The sequence below is a fragment of the Pseudorca crassidens genome, chromosome 12 (genome assembly GCF_039906515.1).
Source record: "Pseudorca crassidens isolate mPseCra1 chromosome 12, mPseCra1.hap1, whole genome shotgun sequence".
Classification (NCBI taxonomy): domain Eukaryota; kingdom Metazoa; phylum Chordata; class Mammalia; order Artiodactyla; family Delphinidae; genus Pseudorca; species Pseudorca crassidens.
The window spans coordinates 33,553,326-33,576,140 of NC_090307.1; positions in this window are offsets into that span (position 1 = coordinate 33,553,326).

Here is a 22,815-nt window from a genome sequence, read left to right on the forward strand (position 1 = left end):
ATTTTAATGATAACCTTAAGTTTCATTTTGGAAGTGAAGTCCACTTTCGTAGTCCTTTATTTTTGCATCTATACCTCAGGAAACAACCTCAGTGTCTACCTTATTTGCAGAAATAGAATCCCTTTTAAGGATTCTTACGTGTTTCTTCAATACCTGTTTGAATAGCACACTAAGTGGGGGTCCTACCCATGGAGTCATCTGGTCCCATTGTGCATAGTTCAATTTGTCAGGCAACCTCTCTCTTTGGCTGAACCTTCTCTTAATATACACTGATTAGCAATAGTTTTTACAACATAAACAATGCTCTGTCTATATATTACTATTTCAGACATTTTAAGAACTCCTCTTTATCTTATTTTTCTTAGCTTTCTCTTTCACTGATATTACCACCTGCTGTAACTCTTAATCAAGTAACTTGGTTTCTAAGCTTCTTATCACCCTGGCCATTCTGCTGCAGATTTGCCTTAATGTATCGGTAATTCTTTTACATATTTTATCTAGAACTGACCACTGTATTCCAGGTGTGAGCTGATAAGTGTAGAATACAGGAAAGTGTGATATAGACCGTATTTTTGTTAAGATAAACTAATGTTGATTTTCATAGCAGTCATATCATGTAACTTGTCAACTAAAATCTTGAAATTTGTTTTCAGTCTCATCTGCTGAAAAATACTTTTAGATAGATACTTTAAAAATTTTAGGTAGAAGATTTAACATTACTTCCGTTAAATTTCAACTTGTCTTTTGGGCTTGAATTTGCTATTCACAGGTGTTGTACATTTATGATCCTAGGATTTCAAGGACTTAACCTCAAACTCTAATTACAAATATCATAGAAAATTCTTATGGACTGTATTTTCAAATAAAATGAAGCCCGTCAGTACTTCATTGTCAATAGTCATAGCATAATGCTTTCCTCCCACAGACTTTCTCTTAACCTTCCCTAAAGAATTTAGGCCTAACAGTCGTGTTTCAGTTCAAGTCAGGTACAGACTAAGGGGATGCTTCAAGAACTAAGGCCTGTCCTTTTCTCTTAAATTCCAAGCTTTTGACAAAAATTTTAATTATTCCCAAAGAAAGTAAAATGAAAGAAAGGAGAGTATTAATAAAGATGCAGTACTTTCAGAAAGGGGATTTTTACACCTATAAAATAATTAAGTCCATGTAAGGAATTCTCATCAAAATAATCAACAAGTAACATTAAAGCTATTCATGGTATAAGAGAGGGCTAGACATGATCCAAACTCTAAAGGAACAAACTTTCTAATCAGGGTATTTAGAGAGAACAAGATGAACAAGTGAGGGAATTAAGAAAAGTTAAATGTTTTAAATAGATGTTTCAGCTGACAACATAGCAGAAGTTACAGATAAGTGGATGAGTAATTGTGAAATGAGTGTCATAGATAATGAATGAGGTGGTTGTGTGGCAGCATGGTCCAAGGAAGCTCTGACAGAAGGGATATCTTGAATGGGGCTTTTAAGAGTAAGATTTTGGGGACAGTGTTCTAAGCAGAAGAACAGAATGAATTGTCTTCATTGACACCTACTTAGTTCATACGATTAAGGTCTAAGGTCATGTTTATTTTGGAAAATCAATTTAATTGCACTACAACTCTTGAGACAAGTGATTATTAGTGGTTCCAAGTAATGAGACTAAGTTTTAAACAAACACTGGAATTATGTAACCTAATGAAAGTTATTTTTCCTTTTGTTCCAAATGAGGACCATGGCAAGCTACACATCATTCCTGGAATGCTCAGAAGGAAATTGGAAGAGCAATGATACAGAGCAGTACCAGCATGCTAAAGGATACAGGCTATGTGCAACTCATAGAGCTCAGGTCTGGAAAGGGTCATGAGTCTCAGTAAACAGAAATTCAAAGAGGTCCACAGAGTTTTCTAGAGAGTTTTGAACCACCAATTCCAGGAATAAGACTAAATTCAGGAGTGTTGCACTTTGTCAGGAGGTAAAGAATGTAAATTTGATCTTATATAAGTTTAGAATTTGTTCAGATCTCCTTCCTCTGAAATGTTTTTATCAGTCTCCTTACCTTAGATGCTCTTAATGGGTACCAATGGGCCTATTACTCTATATACTTAGACCAAAGATGCTGTTTTGCTGAAAACAATCTCAGATATTCTCCTTGGGAATTTCCATAAAGCCTGAGGTACACTGTTTGGAATATGGTCATTGGATTGCTTAATTAACAGTTTAAAACACAGTAAATTCATGAGACATGTTTTTCACATTTTGTGAACTGGATCTGAAGATAAGCCCAAAAGAAGAGTTGCTGTAATATTTGAGCACCTTGTGAATAGCTACAAAACTATAACAGTGTCATACAGTGAGTGCTTTAAATAATAACATTCACCTGAGTTCATAAGCTTTAATCTACTCATAAAAATATCAGTTCCATTAATTTAAAATCATATCAGGTACTATAATTATGAGCCTACAGGATTGAGATGCAGATAATTATATGTTTTTTGAAAAACATAATGTATCTTTCCTTTCAGTTTATAAATAATTTTCCCCATATTAAAAGGCAAAAAAATATATATTCATGGTTTTCTTATAACTAAGATAATTGCAATTTTAAAAACTGAATTATATTAAATTTGGTTGCAACATCAAAATGCCAAAATTTTATTTTTTTAAATTGGAGTATAGTTGATTTACAGTGTTGTGTTAGTTTCAGGGGTACAGCAAAGTGAATCAATTATACATATATATGTATATATCACCTCTTTTTTAGATTCTTTTCCATATAGGCCATCTTGGAGTACTGAGTAGAGTTCCCTGTGCTATACAGTAGGTCATTATTAGTTATCTATTTTATATACAGTAGTGTGTATATGTTAATCCCAGCCACCCAATTTATCCCTTCCCCCTTTACCTCCTGGTAACCATAAGTTTGTTTTCTATACCTGTAACTATTTCTGTTTTGTAGGTAAGTTTATTTGTACACCTTTTTTAGATTCCACATATAAGATATATTGTATGATATTTACCTTTCTCTGTCTGACTTACTTCACTCAGTATGACAATCTCTATGTCCATCCATGTTGCTGCAAATGGCATTATTTAATGCTTTCTTATGTCTGAGTAATATTCCATTGTATATATGTACCACATCTTCTTTATCCATTCCTATGTTGATGGACATTTAGGTTGCTTCCATGTCCCGGCTATTTCACATAGTGCTGCAGTGAACATTGGGGTGCATGTATCTTTTCTTTTTGAATTATGGTTTTCTCCAGATATATGCCCAGGAGTGGAATTGTTGGATCAAGTGGTAGCTCTATTTTTAGTCTTTTAAGGAATTTCCATACTGTTACCCATAGTGGCTGTACCAATTTACATTCCCACCAACAGTGTAGGAGGGTTCCCTTTTCTCCCCATCCTCTTCAGGATTTATTGTTTGTAGATTTTTTGATGATGGCCATTCTGACTGGCATGAGGTGATACTTCATTGTAGTTTTGATTTTCATTTCTCTAATGATTAGTGATGTTGAGCATCTTTTCACATGATTTTTGACCATCTGAATGTCTTCTTTGGAGAAATGTCTGTTTAGATCTTCTGTCCATTTTTTAATTGGGTGGTTTGTTTTTTTGATATTGAGCTGCATGAGCTGTTTGTATATTTCAGAGATTAATCCCCCATCAGTTGCTTCATTTGCAAATACATTCTCCCATTCTGAGGGTTGTCTTTTCATTTTGTTTATGGTTTCCTTTGCTGTGCAAAAGGTTTTAAGTTTCTTTAGGTTCCATTTGTATATCTTTGGTTTTGTTTTCATTACTCTAGGAAGTGGATAGAAAAAGATGTTGCTGTGATTTATGTCAAAGAGTTTTCTGCCTATGTTTTCCTCTAAGATTTTTACAGTATCTGGTCTTACATTTATGTCTTTGATCCATTTTGAGTTTATTCTTGTGCATGGTGTTAGGCAGTATTTTAATTTCATTATTTTACATGTAGCTGTCCATTTTCCCAGCATCACTTCTTGAAGAGACTTTCTTTTCTCCATTGTATATTTTTTGCCTCCTTTGTCATAGGTTAGGTGAACCTAGGTGTGCAGAAATATAGATCAATGGAACAGGATAGAAAGTCCAGAGAGAAACTCACACACTTATGGTCATCTAATCTATCACAAAGGAGCCAAAATTTTGTATATTAGAAAAGATATCTGGAAAATTTCCACAAGGTGCTACACTAAGTAATGATGCCAGAGGCTGGAAGGGGGAGCAGAGGATGGAGAACCCATGAGGGATCACATGGACTAGGTAACCTTCACCCCAGTCTAGAAGCACTTTTAAATTAAATTCATTAATTGTCATTTTGGTCTCTATCAACAGGGTAATAAAGAATGGAATATGACAGAATCAAATATAATTTGACCATCCTGAGTCTCCATATACTTGGTGATTGTGTGGACACTTTCCCTTTGTAATGTTTTTCAGTCTTAACACTGACATATTTGACCAACTAAAACTTGAAAGCAATTGTCTTGGAATTTCTGAAGTTTAAATTCCTAGTGCACTTAAGATTATATCCAGCACTTCTTTTCCTTACTATACTGACATGATGTATAAATCTTGAATTTATATGCATCTTAATTAGGGGTAAAATGAGAGATGGTATGAAAAATAGGCTGTCTGTAACAGAAGAACAAGTGTATTAAAGCATTCAAAATTAATTTCCTTTGGTTGAGAAAGTGGAAGTCCCTCTCAGCTACAAGAATTGGTACCAGACTCATGGGGAAGGATTGTGTCTTACTGAGTAGAGAGATCCCATGAATACAATGCTACTGGTTTTTCCTTCAAGTTCTGGGCAAGGTCCCTGCAGGAATATACCCCTATAATGCCATAGCACAAAACAGAAAACTTCAGAAAATGTGCAATCTTTATTTGCTTTTTATAATATACCTATGAAGAAATGAATGAGGAGTCCCAAGGCCTAACTGAAAGACTACAGATGAAATTTTGAATCCTGTCACTGTCATGGTGATCCTGCTTGTGTTACCAAATATCCATAGGCCTTGGCTTCCTCACTGACAAGTGGCAATATTAATCCTTACCTCATGTATACTTAAGTGAGGATTAAATGATAGTAAATGTAGTATCTGTCCAAAATCCAAGTGGGAATAATATTACCACTATTTTCAAGCTCTATGTTTGGGCTAACTTTCCTTTAGTTTATTTTAGTGTGCATTTTTTGTTTCCCTGAAGTCTAAGAGGTTCTCTCTTGGAAGACCAGTCACTAGACTCTTCACAGTATTATAAAGGTTTACTTTCTTTTGAGCTGTTTATTTGCATGGCCATCTTCCTCTGTGGGTTGTTAACTCCATGGCAACAGGCGTCACATGTGTTATACATACTTGTAACTTAGTTCCTCCTACCTTTAATAGCACCCACAGCCAGTCCTCACTCACTTCCTCATCTAGCCAATATTCCTCTCTGGTGAAATGACAAGGTTGGAGAAGTACATATTAACTGAGGGAAAAAAATAACCCCTGCCCAATTTCTTTAAATCCCCTCTGCTATTTTTCCTTTTCTATTTCCCAGCTCAGTTCCTCAGTCCTTCTTGCTTCTTTCTGACCTTCACATATTCGACAAATCCAGTGCATTTGTCAGCCAAGTTATCATTCTGTTGCTAATCAATCTACTTCTGACCCATTAAAAATTAGCTTGTTCCACCACCAGACGTGGACCTGTACACCAGAAAGACAAGATCCATCCTCATCCACCAGAACACAGGCACTAGTCTCCTCCACCAGGAAATCTACACAACCCACTGAACCAACCTTAGCCACTGGGGACAGACACAAAGACAATGGGAACTACGAACCTGCAGCCTGCGAAAAGGAGAACCCAAACACAGTAAGATAAGCAAAATGAAAAGACAGAAAAACACACAGCAGATGAAGGAGCAAGGTAAAAACCCACCAGACCTAAGAAATGAAAAAGAAATAGGCAGTATACCTAAAAAGGAATTGAGAATAATGATAGTAAATATGATCTAAAATCTTGGAAATAGAATAGAGAAAATGCAAGAAACATTTAACAAGGACTTAGGAGAACTAAAGATGAAACAAGCAATGATGAACAACACAATAAAGGAAATTAAAAATACTCTAGAAGGGAACAATAGCAGAATAACTGAGGTAGAAGAATGGATAAGTGACCTGGAAGATAAAACAGTGGAAATAACTACTGCAGAGAAGATTAAAGAAAAAAGAATTAAAAGAACTGATGACAATCTCAGAGACCTCTGGGACATTAAATGCACCAACATTCAAATTATAGGGGTCTCAGAGAAGAAGAGAAAAAGAAAGGGACTGAGAAAATATTTGAAGAGGTTAAAGTTGAAAACTTCCTTAATATGGGAAAGGAAATAGTTAATCAAGTCCAGGATGCACAGAGAGTCCCATAGAGGATAAATCCAAGGAGAAACATGCCAAAACACATATTAATCAAACTATCAAAAATAAAATACCAAGAAAACATATTAAAAGCAGCAAGGGAAAAACAACAAATAACACACAAAGGATTCCCCATAAGGTTAACAGATGATCTTACAGCAGAAACTCTGCAAGCCAGCAGAGAGTGGCAGGACATAACTAAAGTGATGAAGGAGAAAAACCTACAACCAAGATTACTCTACCCAGCAAGGATCTCATTCAGGGTTGATGGAGAAATTAAAAACTTTACAGACAAGCAAAAGTTGAGAGAGTCCAGCACCACCAAACCAGCTTTACAACAAATGCTAAAGGAACTTCTCTAGGCAAAAACACAAAAGAACGAAAAGACCCACAATAAACAAACCCAAAACAATTAAGAAAATGGGAATAGGAATATACATATTGATAATTACCTTAAATGTAAATGGATTAACTGCTCCCACCAACAGACACAGACTGGCTGAATGGATACAAAAACAAGACCCATATATATGCTGTCTACAAGAGACCCACTTCAGACCTAGAGACACATACAGACTGAAAGTGAGGGGATGGAAAAAGATATTCCATGCAAATGGAAATCAGAAGAAAGCTGGAGTAGCAATTCTCATATCAGACAAAATAGACTTTAAAATAAAGACAATTACAAGAGACAAAGAAGGACACTACATAATGATCAAGGGATCGATCTAAAAAGAAGATATAACAATTGTAAATACTTATGCACCCAACATACAAGCACCTCAATACATAAGGCAAATACTAACAGCCATAAAAGGGGAAATCGACAGCAACACATTCATACTAGGGGACTTTAACACCCACTTTCCCCAATGGACAGATCATCCAAAATGAAAATAAATAAGGAAACACAAGCTTTAAATGACACATTAAACAAGATGGACTTAATTGATATTTATAGGATATTCTCTCCAAAAACTACAGAATACACATTTTTCTCAAGTGCTTATAGAACATTCTCCAAGATAGATCATATCTTGGGTCACTAATCTAGCCTTGGTAAATTTAAGAAAATTGAAATGATATCAAGTATCTTTTCTGACCACAATGCTATGAGACTAGATATCAATTACAAGAAAAGATCTGTAAAAAGTACAAACACATGGTGACTAAACAATACACCTCTTAATAACAAAGTGATCACTGAAGAAATCAAAGAGGAAATCAAAAAATACCTAGAAACAAATGACAATGGAGACACGACAACCCAAAACCTATGGGATGTAGCAAGAGCAGTTCTAAGAAGGAAGTTTATAGCAATATAATCCTACCTTAAGAAAGAGGAACCCTCTCAAATAATAAACCTAACCTTGCACCTAAAGCAATTAGAGAAAGAAGAACAGAAGACTCCCAAAATTAGCAGAAGGAAAGAAATCATAAAGATCTGATCAGAAATAAATGAAAAAGAAGTGAAGGAAATGAGAGCAAAGATCAATAAAACTAAAAGCTGGTTCTTTGAGAAGATAAAAAAAATTGATAAAACATTAGCCAGACCCAACAGGAAAAAAAGGGAGAAGACTCTAATCAATAGAATTAGAAATGGAAAAGGAGAAGTAACAACTGACACTGCAGAAATACTAAGGATCATGAAAGATTAATACAAGCAAGTCTATGCCAATAAAAGGGACAACCTGGAAGCCAAGGACAAATTCTTAGAAATGCACAACCTGTTGAGACTGAACCAGGAAGAAATTGAAAATATCAACAGACCATCACAAGCACTGAAAGTGAAACTGTGATTAAATATCTTCCAACAAACAAAAACCCAGGACCAGATGGCTTCACAGGTGAATTCTATCAAACATTTAGAGAAGAGCTAAAACCTATCTTTCTCAAACTCTTCCAAAATATAGTATAGGGAGGAACACTCCCAAACTTATTCTACAAGGCAACCATCACCCTGATACCAAAACCAGACAAGGATGTCACAAAGAAAGTAAACTACAGGCCAATATCACTGATGAACATAAATGCAAAAATCCTCAACAAAATACTAGCAAACAGAATCCAACAGCACATTAAAAGGATCATACACCATGATCAAGTGGGGTTTATTCCAGGAATGCAAGGATTCTTCAATATATGCAAATCAATCAACGTAATACACCATACTAACAAACTGAAGGATAAAACCCATATGATCATCTCAATAGATGCAGAGAAAGCTTTCGACAAAATTCAACACCCATTTCTGATAAAAACCCTGCAGAAAGTAGGCATAGAGGGAACTTTCCTCAACACATTAAAGGCCATATATGACAAACCCACAGCCAACATCGTCCTCAATGGTGAAAAACTGAAACCATTTCCACTAAGATCAGGAACAAGACAAGGTTGCCCACTCCCACCACTCTTATTCAACATAGTTTTGGATGTTTTAGCCACAGCAATCAGAGAAGAAAAAGAAATAAAAGGAATCCAATTTGGAAAAGAAGAAGCAAAACTGTCACTGTTTGCAGATGACATGATACTATACATAGAGAATCCCAAAGATGCTACCAGAAAACTACTAGAGCTAATCAATGAATTTGGTAAAGTAGCAGGATACAAAGTAAATGCACAGAAATCTCTGGCATTCTTATACACTAGTGATGAAAATCTGAAAGATAAATTAATAAAACACTCCCATTTACCACTGCAACAAAAAGAATAAAATATCTAGGAATAAACCTACCTAAGGAGAAAAAAGACCTTTATGCCGAAAATTATAAGACACTCATGAAAGAAATTAAAGATGATAGAAATAGATGGAGAGATATACCATGTTCTTGGATTCAAGGAATGAACCTTGTGAAAATGACTCTACTACCCAAAGCAATCTACAGATTCAATGCAATCCCTATCAAACTACCACTGGCATTTTTCACAGAACAAAAACAAAAGATTTCACAATTTGTATGGAAACACAAAAGACCCCGAATAGTGAAAGCAATCTTGAGAACGAAAAATGGAGCTGGAGGAATCAGGCTTCCTGACTTCAGACTATACTACAAAGCTACAGTAATCAAGACAGTATGGTACTGGCACTAAAACAGAAATATAGATCAATGGAACAGGATAGAAAGCCCAGAGATATACCCACGCACATAGGTTCACCTTATCTTTGATAAAGGAGGCAAGAATATACAGTGGAGAAAAGACAGCCTCTTCAATAAGTGGTGCTGAGAACACTGGTCTGGTACATGTAAAAGTATGAAATTAGAACACTGTCTAACACCATACACAAAAATAAACTCAAAATGGATTAAAGACCTAAATGTAAGGTCAGATACTATCAAAGTCTTAGAGGAAAACATAGGCAGAACACTCTATGACATAAATCACTGCAAGATCCTTTTTGACCCACCTCCTAGAGGAATGGAAATAAAAGCAAAAATAAACAAATGAGACCTAATGAAACTTCAAAGCTTTTGCACAGCAAAGGAAACCATAAACAAGACCAAAAAACAACCCTTAGAATGGGAGAAAATATTTGCAAATGAAGCAGCTGACAAAGGATTAATCTCCAAAATTTACAAGTAGCTCATGCAGCTCAGTAACAATAAAAACAAACAACCCAATCCCAAAATGGGCAGAAGACCTAAATAGACAATTCTCCAAAGAAGCTATACATGTTGCCAACAAACACATGAAAGAATGCTCAATATCATTAATCATTAGATAAACGCAAATCAAAACTACAATGAGATATAATCTCACACTGGTCAGAGTAGCCATCATCAAAAATCTAGAAACAATAAATGCTGGAGAGGGTGTGGAGAAATGGGAACACTCTTGCACTGTTGGTGGGAATGTAAATTGATACAGCCACTATGGAGAATAGAATGGAGGTTCCTTTAAAAACTACAGATAGAACTACCATACGACCCAGCCTTCCTACTCCTGGGCATATACCCTGAGAAAACCATAATTCAAAAAGAGTCATTTACCAAAGTGTTCATTGCAGCTCTATTTACAATTGCCAGGCATGGAAGCAACTTAAGTGTCCATCAACAGATGAATGGATAAAGAAGATATGGCACATATGTACAATGCAATATTACTTAGTCATAAAAAGAAACAAAATTGAGTTATCTGTAGTGAAATGGATGGACCTACAGTCTGTCATACAGAGTGAAGTAAGTCAGAAGGAGGAAAACAAATACCATATGCTAATACATATATATGGAATCTAAGAAAAAAACCCAAACAGGTCATGAAGTACCTAGGGGTAAGACGGGAATAAAGACAGAGACCTACTAGAGAATGGACTTGAGGATATGGAGAGAGGGAAGGGTAAGCTGTGACAAAGTGAGAGAGTGGCATGGACATATATACACTACGAAACATAAAATAGATAGCTAGTAGGAAGTAGCCGCATAGCACAGGGAAATCAGTTAGGTGGTTTTTGACCATCTAGAGGGGTGGGATAAGAAGGGTGTGAGGGAGGGAGATGCAAGAGGGAAGAGATATGGGAACATATGTATATATATAACTGGTTCACTCTGTTATAAAGCACAAACTAACACACCATTGTAAAGCAATTATACTCCAATAAAGATGTTATGAACAACAGCAACAACAGAAAACTGGATTGTCATTAAAAGCAATGCTTCTTACTCCTGAAAAAATTAATAATGATATTTTATGCTATGAAAAAAACCTTAGCTGCTTCATGTTCCCATTTACATTGATTAGTCATGATATTTTATATTAAATATCAAACAAGGCACAATTATAATGGACTTAATAAAATTAGATTGGAGGGAAGAATGCTTCAATATTAAAAAAAGAAGGAAACATAAGCACTTACACACCTGATAAGTAGTTTCCAGGACCTGCCTGTGCCATGTCTCTCTGGGCCACACTTCAGCATGCAGAAAACTCACTTCCACTCTAGAATTGGCATGTGAATGGATCCAGCTTCTTCACCTTGGCATTCATGTTCTTTATAGCATGCCTTTTTCTAAAGACTGAAGATTCAGGGAAGGGAGCACGATGATCAAAATGGGAAGTGCATCATCAGAGAATCCATAGTCTTGAGAAAGCTACAGTAGTTTGATTTTATATTTTCTCATTAACTGTAGTTTGTCTACAATAATGTGTTTAGATGGTGCAGTTGAATTTGTCTGGGTGTCTTTTCACCTCCTCCACCTTTTGCGAACTGGGCCATCCTTCAGTTTCCAAACCATCCCTGGCCTCTGGCAGGCACCAATAGCACACCAATAGCAAACTCACATTTAGGTACATTTGAAGGTAAGATTCTCTTCCTAGTATTCTCAAATTCATCATAAAGTTGCCCATATACTGCGCTTATATTGTAAGACCAATTTACACAAGATCCCCATGCAATCTCAGCTAATAGATAACCCTAAGTAATTTATGCAAACTCATTATATGAGTGGATCAAGACAGAAATTGATATCTAAAGCAATATCACAGAAAAACCATGCTGTACACATTCAAAGTGTTTAAGAAATGTCTTTAAGAAAGATGGTTTCAAAATATAATCAGAAAAAGTACCTGAATTATTTTTCATCTGAAAATTGGTAATCAAAATTTGGCATACTTTGTATTTCACAGTAAATTTTTTCTTATTTTCTATTCAAAATTTCCTACTTTCTATCCAAATTAAAATGTGGGTTATATCAATTTCTGTTTTGGAAATGGTAATGAAGCATTTAAACTAAAATAAGATCATTCACCTGTGACATATGCTGATAGGAAGTGCGAAGTGGATTTTTCCAACCCGATTGTCAGTTTACTTCTGCCATATCTAGTGTTGTTGATTCCCAGTTCCTCTTCAAATTTAAGTTTTTGTTTAAGTTTTAATTTTTATCCTGGCCTTTCTGGGCTTATTAGAATCTGTAAACTGTGAACAAGTATAACTTTTATTAATTTAATTTTTATTATATAAAGAACTAATATTTTTATTTACAAAGAAAAATGACAGGGAAGGAGAATTCCATTAGGCCTGTTTGCATGTATAACTGATTTCTTTCCTTTTTAAAATATAGGATCTGGGAGAGCAGCATGTCGATTTGGGTCATTTTGTGAAAGTCAACTGTTCTCAGCTGAAAATGTAAACACTTTTTGGTGCTAAATCTTCCTCCCCAGCAGTGTGTCATCAGCTGGAAGTGACGGGCTGTTTTCTTTGTTTTGTTTTTTTTTAATACAGACAGCTTGGAGTGAAGACTTCTTGCTCTAAGAGGCCCAGTTTCCCAATTTGAAGAAAACATTCATAACTTCAAAATTCTCTCCAGTGGAGCTCCCTGGGGTGTGGGGCAGTTATTAATCTCAAAATCACAATCCAGAGAAGTCAACCTGAACTTTTACCTCAGAAAGCCACATATTCCCTTAGTTGCAACGGCAGCCTGAGGCACCACGGAGGCAGAAATCCTAAGAGCTTTTCTTACCATTGCAGATGTAAGGAAGCAGCTGGGGTTATTTCTTGTGTATCTTATAGCTGACCTAATCACACCTTCCTCTGTGAAACTCCATCTCCAAATTTAACGGGTGTGACAAAAAAGTCTTCAACTGTCTAAAAACACTCCTCTGATCTAATAAAAATGTCAGAGTTTCTGCTACCACAGGTTTAAATAGCTTCCTAAAATAGCTTTAAAAGGTAGGAGAATAGAAATTGCTCACAATTTGGAGCATTAAGAATGCTGAGAGGATGGGCTTCCCTGGCGGCACAGTGGTTGAGAATCTCCTTGCTAATGCAGGGGACACAGGTTCGAGCCCTGGTCTGGGAGGATCTCACGTGCTGCGGAGCAACTAGGCCCGTGAGCCACAACTACTGAGCCTGTGTGTCTGGAGCCTGTGCTCTGCAACAAAAGAGGCCGTGATAGTGAGAGGCCTGCGCACCCTGATGAAAAGTGGCCCCCACTTGCCACAACTAGAGAAAGCCCTTGCACAGAAACGAAGACGCAACACAGCAAAAATAAATAACTTACTTAATAAACTCCTACCCCCAACATCTTCTAAAAAAAAAAAGAATGCTGAGAGGAAAATAAAAGAAGGAAAGAAAAATATGAGAAAGAAGGCTATAAGTCATGTAACATATTTACAGAGGATAGAACAAAAGAAACCTCTTGTTGATAAAAAAAAGAGCAGGCTAAGTGCCCAAGACACACTCAGTCCTCTGTAACTTTTGAGGAGCAGCCTTGCTCAGTGGTGGGACTGGATGAGGGCTGGGCAAGTCCACCCAATGTAATCAGTGCCTCCTGCAGCGCACTGTGAGGACACAGCCTTTGCAAGTTCAACTCTCGCTTGCTTCTGATTTAGATCTTCATTGCCAGATACTCAATATTTTTCTGATTGACCTTCAATTAGGAGTGGCTCCAAACCCTTGAGCTTTAAGTTTCACTTCCCCTTCTCCTCATTCCCCATGTCTTCTCAATCAAATGGTTGGAGACAAACGTATTGGGAGACTGGGATGCTATTAAGGAACACTTTGCAAGGTGGACTTGTTAAAGGGAACAATAATTTGCTAACGTATTAGCAAGTTTTTATTGAGGTGTGTTCATTTTTTAAAGAGAGGCCAGCATGTCCTAAGTTTTCATGTGATGCAATGGGAGTATTATTGTGTGGATTATACATGAATATTACACTGAATATTCACAGTGTAGGCTTTCATTGAACACAGATTAATTGCATTGGAGGCAGGTGATCTTTGCCAGCCCCCCTCCCCTTTTCTTCTTTCCTGTGATTCAAGTGTTCTTACCTTGTGTGAGAAGAATATTCAAATAAATAACTCTAGGAGGGTGCTGGGACATTAACTAGGTTGTTGTCTGTTGAAGTTTCAAGTACAGTTTAACTCAGTTTAATATATGAGCCCAGCACTATGCCAGGTGCCATTAGGGTTTCAAAGGAATAATCTCCATATTTAAATGTTTGACCATCCATTTAGTGAAATCAGTAACCGTCACAAAATAAACAGTAAAGGGAGGATTTGAATGAACATGAATGTGCAAAGGAAAAGAAAATTATTTTAACAAGTGCATGGCTAAAGATGCCTAAATAAAAGCATAGAATCCTGGTTCTGAGTCATCTCATTGTATCCAGAAGTGCTCAGTGATACTGGAAGTGTTATGCTAATTTTTAGTCCACCATTATAAGAGCAACTCTGAGAAACTGGATAAGATATGCACAGAGGAATGTAAGTAGTATAATAGAGAATGTGTCTGTCAAGAGAAACCCTAATAGTAACAGGGTACTTGTCTCTAAAAGGCAAATCTAATCTGGAGAAAAATAACTACCTCCAAACATGTGACCATTTAGTTTTGAGAAGGATGTATTTGCTCCTTGCTGTTGCACACAGTAAAACCAAAGCAAATGGGAAGAAATTACAAAGAAACCAATTTTACTTCAATATATTAGAGTCCTCAAAAAGAACTAATAATGAAAGAACCATATACTATATGTTTCTTTTACATTTTGTAATAAACAAAATCCAGCTATATTTTTATAGTCTGTGATGGATGTTATTTCTATTTTCATATATATATATATGGAAATTCTAAAGCATAGTGCTTCATCCTTGCAATAAATTGCAGAGTTAAGAATTAAATCATGTCTTTTAGTTCTAGGTCCCTAATTGAGCTATCACTGGCACCTTGGATTCATGCTGAAGCCTAGGTTTGCTGTCACTGAAGGGATTCAAGCAAAAACAGCAGGACCATCTGTGGGGATCCCTAATTAAGCGGCAAACTTTGCTGGGACAAACTCTCAACACTCCTGCAGCTCTAAGATTTCTTTTTATTAGTTGTAGAATCTTCATAAGACTATTTCTGTTAAACTTGTTCATTGCTAAGAATGACTTAGATATGTTATTTTCAACTGATCTTTTTCTTGTTTGAAAATCTAAGTTTCTGAGAACTCCTGTCTGTAAAAAAAGCTCAGCTGGGCTTCAAGTTGGAAGACTCTTACTTTCTATTTTAAGCATATATCAGATATCTACTGATATTTCTGCCTCAGTTCTTAGCCAACCTCATTCCTTTCTGAGACTGCAGAGAACTGAAGGCTTGGTGAATAGTAATCCTTTCCCTTATGTATCCTGATATTTCTTCTGCAAACTCAATAATACCTCAGCAATATTTTTGATCCTTTAAAAGGCTTAATGTGTGTACTTAGAGACACCTACCAATCTTAATAAGGACTTTGTCTTACTTTTAATTTGTCTAATATTTAGCTCACATTATTTCCTTAGAGTTCCCAATTAGAGATTAACCACCAAAATGCACTACACTTTATATTTCTGGTCTATTTTGGGGTATTTATGAGATGTACTAAGTGCATCAGCAAGCAAGAAGAAATTCACAGTTAGTGATTATTTCATGGCCTCTGCTTTTCAGGAATTTGGTTGAGGCACTTCTGCATCTAAGCACAATTCCACTTTTGGAAAAAAATGGAGGCTGTGCCATATATATATATGTAACAGCAATTAAACCCAAGAATTACTGCAGTTGGGGTTTGGGGCCACATAGAACAGTACTGAAGGTTTGTTGGATACTACAATTGCATGTGATTTTTATCATTTCTTCCAGACTCACTTTAGAAGGATCATATTTATGTTAGTTATCTGGGTGGACAGACAGACATTATATAAATTTTCTAAGATAAAGCAACAGGAAGAATTTAGAAGAGGCCTTTTATATGAGGGTAAGTAGGATACTGAAGTCTTTAATCCATATCACAAAACCATTACAGAAACCTGTGGTGTTGTGCCCAGATAGAAGAGCAAAAGAGGACACAGTTAATGTGCTAAAGAGTGCAAAGGGCTTTCTCATCAAAGTGGGACTAGACTGTTTCCAATTCACTTCCAAAAGCAGAACTGAAATAAGTAGAAGATATCAAGAGAAAGACTTCAACTCAATATAAATCAACTTTTTGCAATAATCACAATATTAAAACACTGAACTAGTTCACCCTGAGCTCCAAATCTCTGAAGTATTGAGGCAAAGCTACATGAATGCAAATCTGGGATGTGGAGGAGGATGTTAAAATGGGGACTTAGGTCTAGGCGACTGGCAAAATCTTTCTATTCTAGAGTTCAAGACTCAGAGTATTTTCCTGGAAGGTCAAATTTAAACCAGAATTCTGCTCAACAGGCACAGAATTAACATGATACAAGGTGCTTAAGGCAGCTGCAGGTTTTAATGGCTCTGAAGTTTATCACTGAATTAAATTTTAGTCCACTTGCCCAATGTGAAGCAAAGTCAAACAATCTACTGACACCAGGTTGTGGTGAAGGAAAGTACAATGTTTATTGCATAGTGCCAAGCAAGTAGAAGGGGTAGCTTGTGCTTAAAAGATCCAAACTCCCCAATGACCTTCAGGGAAGTGGTTTTAAAGAGAGTGTGATGGAAAATGTCACAGGGTGCCTGATCAGCTCTTGCACAATTCTCTGATTGGTTGATGGTGAGGTAACATGGTGATATTTCAGGAATCTCAGTCATCAACCTTCTTGTTCTGACTGTTCTGGAGTCTATTTGCTGGTAGTCAGCATGCAGTTAACCTCCTCCACCTGGTGGGCATTTTAGTATCTGCAAAGCAACTCAAGGATGTGGCTCAGGATATTATCTATAACCCTTGAGGAGGCACTGAAGGTCCTTGATTTTGTTTTATGGCTAAGCTCATTATTTTGCCTTGACTGATTTCTTTTATTTCTGGATTTTTCTCACTTCTCTGATTAAATTTGCTCTTTAGAACTCAGGGGAGGCCTTGGAGGCTAAAGTTTTTCTACAAAAAGGAGGCGAGTGACATGGGAGCATGTTCCAAGGAAGTTCCCACAGGGTCATGCTTGGTTTCAAGTTCTCCTCATCACAAACAGAGGCTCTTGATCTGACAAGGTACATGGACTGAGGCTCTGGAAACTCTTTCACCACTGACTCCCGTTTCACTCTTTAGGTCTCATACATCTTTATTTAGATCATATAAATAAAGGCATCTTAATGAACTGTGCTCAGTATCAAAATAAGACCTCTCACGTGGGCTCAAAACCTGACACATTAATTACTTATTTGGATTGATATAAATAACATATTTTCTGGAAATCAGATCCTCTCTAGGTAAGGTTGGCCCCTGGAGGAGCTATTTCCCATATAACATGTGAAGACATCTAATTAAACATGAATTTGTCAGTTCAGGAAATTTCTCCTGGCTGGATCCCCCCAGTGTCTGATTTGTTTTTGTTTTTGTTTTTTTCCTGATATTTCTTTGTTTCCACAGTATTGGTGTGATGTCAAACTCTTTCCTCAGGCTAACCACTTCTGCCTTCTGTTTTGATTTCTTTCCAAGATACCATTCCTTATATTTCTTCCCCAGGGAACACATGTAGCAGTTAACTGTAAAAATTTTTTTTTACCTGCCCTACACCTGTTCCTACAGCAGCTGGTTTCTGACCTTATCATTTAACTGTTGTGTTGCATCAAATCCAGCACTACACATAGTGTATTCATTCTCCATTTCTCTAAAAGGAATAGTAAGAAAAAGGAATTGGGTGAAAGTCCCATGTCCTCCATCTCTACCACTTCTTTCATCATTGTCATCAACTTCCTTTCCCTCTGAATCTTAACTTTTTCCTCCACTACACTGATTTTAGTTTTAATAATGTCAAATATGATTTTACCATCTTCAGTTTGGGTTTAAAATCCGTTATTGTAACACGTTTCTTTTCATTTTTCAATATTACTTTCTATTATTTTTTTATCAGTCTGTTGTCATTGCATACAGGAGCTGATGTTTAATGAGAACCCACTATGTGCCAGTTCTGGTGTTTGGTACTAAAATAACTTGCATCACTTTATGATTGTTATATTGTATCTCCTACCACTGTACTTTAATCTGAGACCTATCTCTTTATACAGCATATATACTACTTTTGTATAAAGATTTTTCCCTTTTTAAGTTTTCTACTTTTCTATAGAGGCCATGTTCTAGCATACTCTTAAGAATTTGTGAATTTTTTTTTGGAGCAAAAATTACAGAATTTGAAGGTTTTCATAGATCTGATTTTTCTCTTTGTCATTGTGATAGCATTTCTTTTACTTGTGCACATATTTTTTTAGAAAACTCCCTTTCTGATTACTGTTCCACAAATGTGTAGATCTATCTAAGCTTATTTGACAAGACTGCTTGGGCCTCACTCTTAGTTTCCTGAACAGGAGTACTTATGTAATCCACAATATCTAGCATGTCTTCTTTCTAGGGCTATTCATTTTTCTGGTTTTGTTGAGACTAACTTTCCAGAGTGCAGTGCTTAACTATCTATGCCTCTCTCATGTACCTGACACACTGCCATTTTCTGTGAGTTGCAATTATATATAGATTTTATTAATGATGATGGGAAAGTGGGCTTCTGACCATCTCATAAAACAGGAGTAGGAAAGTGGAATAATCCATTTACAATTTCATGTTTAGTTCACACCCTCATCTCTAAACCAAGGGGTAGATTGCAGGAGGTTTCACAGTTTTCCATATTGATTTTTAAGACAGCAGACTGGTTGATTTCATCAAGCCAAGTCCAAAACTGTCAGTGATTTTTTTTTTTCCTGATTTTTCTTTGGCTTTGTCTTCAGTGTAATTGTTTCTCTGTTTTCTACGTCTTGATAAGTATGTTGGTTAGAATTCTGGAGACGCTATTTCTAGGCTTTTTGCTAGATATCATTTCAAACCATTAGCTTTCCACCATAGTTTCTCTTTGTAAAACTGACAAGCTATAGAGAGGAATTGAGAACGCTAAGTGTCAAATTAGTGACCTCAAAAATAATAAATATATAGAAATTTCACTTAGTTCCAAAGCACAGGAATTTGAGAAAGCCCCCAAAATTTAATAGAAGAAAAGTAGCTTCAGTTAGAGAAGATTTTCTTTTAATCAGAAGCTTATGTCATTCACTGTTCTGCTTCAAATTGGACATCGTGCTTTGTGAAAGCTTAGATAGATAGATAAAAAAGAAATTCACACTGTATGCAATAATTTAAAGTTCTTTGTGATTCATCTATAATCTAACTTTTAGACTATGTTTCTATGTTTTTATGCATCAACAACATATCATTAACTTGCAGTTCACCAACCACCCTATTCTCTAAACTTTCAATACCCCTGTTTTTAGTAATTTCCTCCATTTGAATTCTGACTTTAAATCTAGCCTGAGGTACTCTTTCTGGCATCTCACCTTGTCTTCCTATTTGTAATCAGTCTCTCCTTCCCCCGTGTTCCTATCAGACTCTGCTCATTCATTTATTCAATTACCTGAGACATTCTGGCTTATTCCAGTGATTATGCAGGTGTTTTTCTCCCACACGAGGGTATAATCATTTTGAGCTCATGGACTATATTGTGTATTCCTTTATTTTTCTAAAAACCTTAACACATTTGAATAAATGATTTTGAGAATGAGCAAATTAATCCATATTTTATGAATAAATCCATGTTGAATGAATAAATGAATGAATACAGCTTATTTAGATCTCATGTGAGATCCCACTTTTCAGATATTCCAACCTTAATTAGTCTTCTGGAATAAAGTGAATCCTTCCACAACCAGAGGCATTAACACCTACTGTGAATTTTACTGAATATGCTTATGAGGAGATCAGTGTGATAGAGAAGTCTGTACCATGCAAATGGAACTCTGACTCCTATTTACAAAGTTAGCTCTTTTCTGTTAATCCCTTGGCTTTGATGTTTCCAATTCACTTTTCATCATGAGGCATTGTGCTATCATCTTGTTTACAAAGGTCTTAAATTTCATGCTGAAAATGCACATAACAAACATTAATTTACTCAGAGATTATCAACTAAGTTGCAATTTCTTCCCTCTCTGATTTATCTTTTCATTAGGGTATAAATAGTAAATCATAGAGTTTCAAGGTTAATTTCATTAATAGTGACAATAGACAGTCACTCAGTGCAATTAATTCCTTCATTTAACAAGAATGTCTTAGTCATGTAGCACATGCCAGGTACTGTGCTAAATTCTAGAGAGATAAAGATGAATTAAGGTAGGGTCATCACTTTTTAGTGAGGTGAACTGCAATGTAAATAAATCATGGTAATAAAGATTGTAAATGCTCTAATGAAGGGAAGAATGGCTTTGTAGACACAGGTGTCATGAGCTCTGCCTATCAGTGACTGAAGAAGTGAGAAAAAAACTCTCGATGTGCCAAACTTCCCCCTACAGTGAAGTAGGGTGTCACTTACAGTGACTGGATGCCTTAGCAGTTCCTAGAGGAGTTTAGAAAGATATCCATATAAATAGAGTTAATGCATTCACTTTGAAGGAATTGCTTGTTAAATTAGTTTCTCCTTTGTCCCCGAAGAAGGATTGGAAAGGTGAGCAGCAGCTAACAGAGCTGAGGTGGAGAGTACTTTGATCCTGCTCAAGGAGTTGAGTGCCTCTGAATAAACACTGAACACCTGGGTCTTCACTGATGGAGATGAGCACTCAAAGAGAATCATATGACATTAAAAAAGGATGGCAAGTGCCAGAGTAGGTTAGAGGAAGAAAATGCAAACGTCAATCATTTAATAATTTTCCCAAGAGCAAAGCAATCTGCCGTGTAATGATTTTGTTTACTTAAATATTCATATCGATCATCATTTACACACCTGGAAGATACTTCTCTCTCTCTCTCTCTCTCTCTCTCTCTCTCTCTGCTCCCCACCTTTTCTCTCTCTCTCAGATATACATAGACACATACTCTCAGACTCTTGGGTGTACTCTTCAAGGCATGAGGTATGCAAATTCACAAAAGTTCACTAATAAAACTGAAACTCTGTAACATTAGAATGCTCCAAAATTCAACCATTGTCAATGAGGATGTCTTGTGGCCCTTAGTAACTTAGAAGAAGGGACTAGAGTAGAGTGATATCGAATTTCAAAGCAGAGGCAGAGAAAGAGGACTTTGTACCTAGGAAAGTCCCCTTGCACTTTATGTTTTTCATCTTCCATGTATATAGGGGAAAATCTTCCTTACTTCCATTTGAGGAATATGAACAGATACGTTAAACATTGAGATTAAAGCCAATTCACTAGCTAAATTTTCCTCTCTGTGTCCATTGATATTTGGCAAGCCATTCATTTATTTACTGTAAAAGGACATTTCAATGTACTCCTTTCTCTTAACCAATATTGAAATAAGTGTACCAGAGAAATAAAAGCACCAAGAACACAACTGACATGGCAATTTGTGTGCTTTACCACCAAATCAGAAAGCCTGACATAGAGTAGCAGAATGGTGGGACAGATAACCAGAGGGGCAACATTTTTCTTCTTTTTTCTCCTCTGATTCCTCTGGTAAGATGGAGGTAGAAAATGAAGTCAGCTGTTCCCCCAGCAGATCATCAGTAAGGGTCAGAGAGTACACAGAGGTAATGCTGGGAGCAGGAGGAGTTGGTAAAAGCAGTGAGTTTTAATACCACATGATGGGATCTCTGTAGAGGCAACCCTATAGAGTGAATAATAATAACAACAACAACAAAAACAACAATCCTGATGCTGCCAGAGGTTAGTTAGCTGTGGCTGTTAAATACCAAGTATTTGGCAAAATGTTTAAAAGCATAAGGACTGTAAAAGGAAGGCTGATGGAGAATAGAGAGACAGCAGGTGACAACATATAGAACTTTAAGAAAATCATTTTTTCCTTTGTCTTCCTGCTGGGTGACATTTGATCTTAATTTATATGTCTTTTAAAAAATATTAATATGATATTTATGAAATAACCATGGTATGAGAAAAATGTGCTCTTGATCACAAAAATGCTCATATAAAGAAAGGAGTGCTATGAATAGTCAATGAAATATATACACAAACACAGACACATATATTATTGCTGATTGTTGTGTTTGTTTCTTTGATTAGGAATTTCCTGTCTCCTTTTTCTTATCTGTGATCTGACATAGTATGGGTGGACTTTGGATACCAAAAGGAAAGTTGTTTTTAGAAAGTTACAGGAGTTTAAGAAACTATATTCATTGTGGGACCTATGCAGGGTGATCAAACCAAATTTTATGGTTAATGAATTAAAAGAGAAAGCTACGAGAATAAAGAAATACAGAGTATTAATGAAGGTAAAGACTGGTAATTTGTTTTTTTTTTTTGATACATAAGAAACAGAAGTTGTCAGTGGTTGGGTTTCTGGAGGAGTTTATAAGGCTGAATATAACAAATTAAAGAAATAGGATTGGCTGGCAAGATGGCAGAGTAGAAGAAGGTGAGCTTATACTTTCTTATAAAAACATCAAAATCACAATTAACTGCTGCACGACCATTGACAAAAAAAAAAAGAAAAGAAAAAAAGCTGGAATCTACCAAAAGCAATACCCTATACCCAAAGACAAAAGGAAGTCATA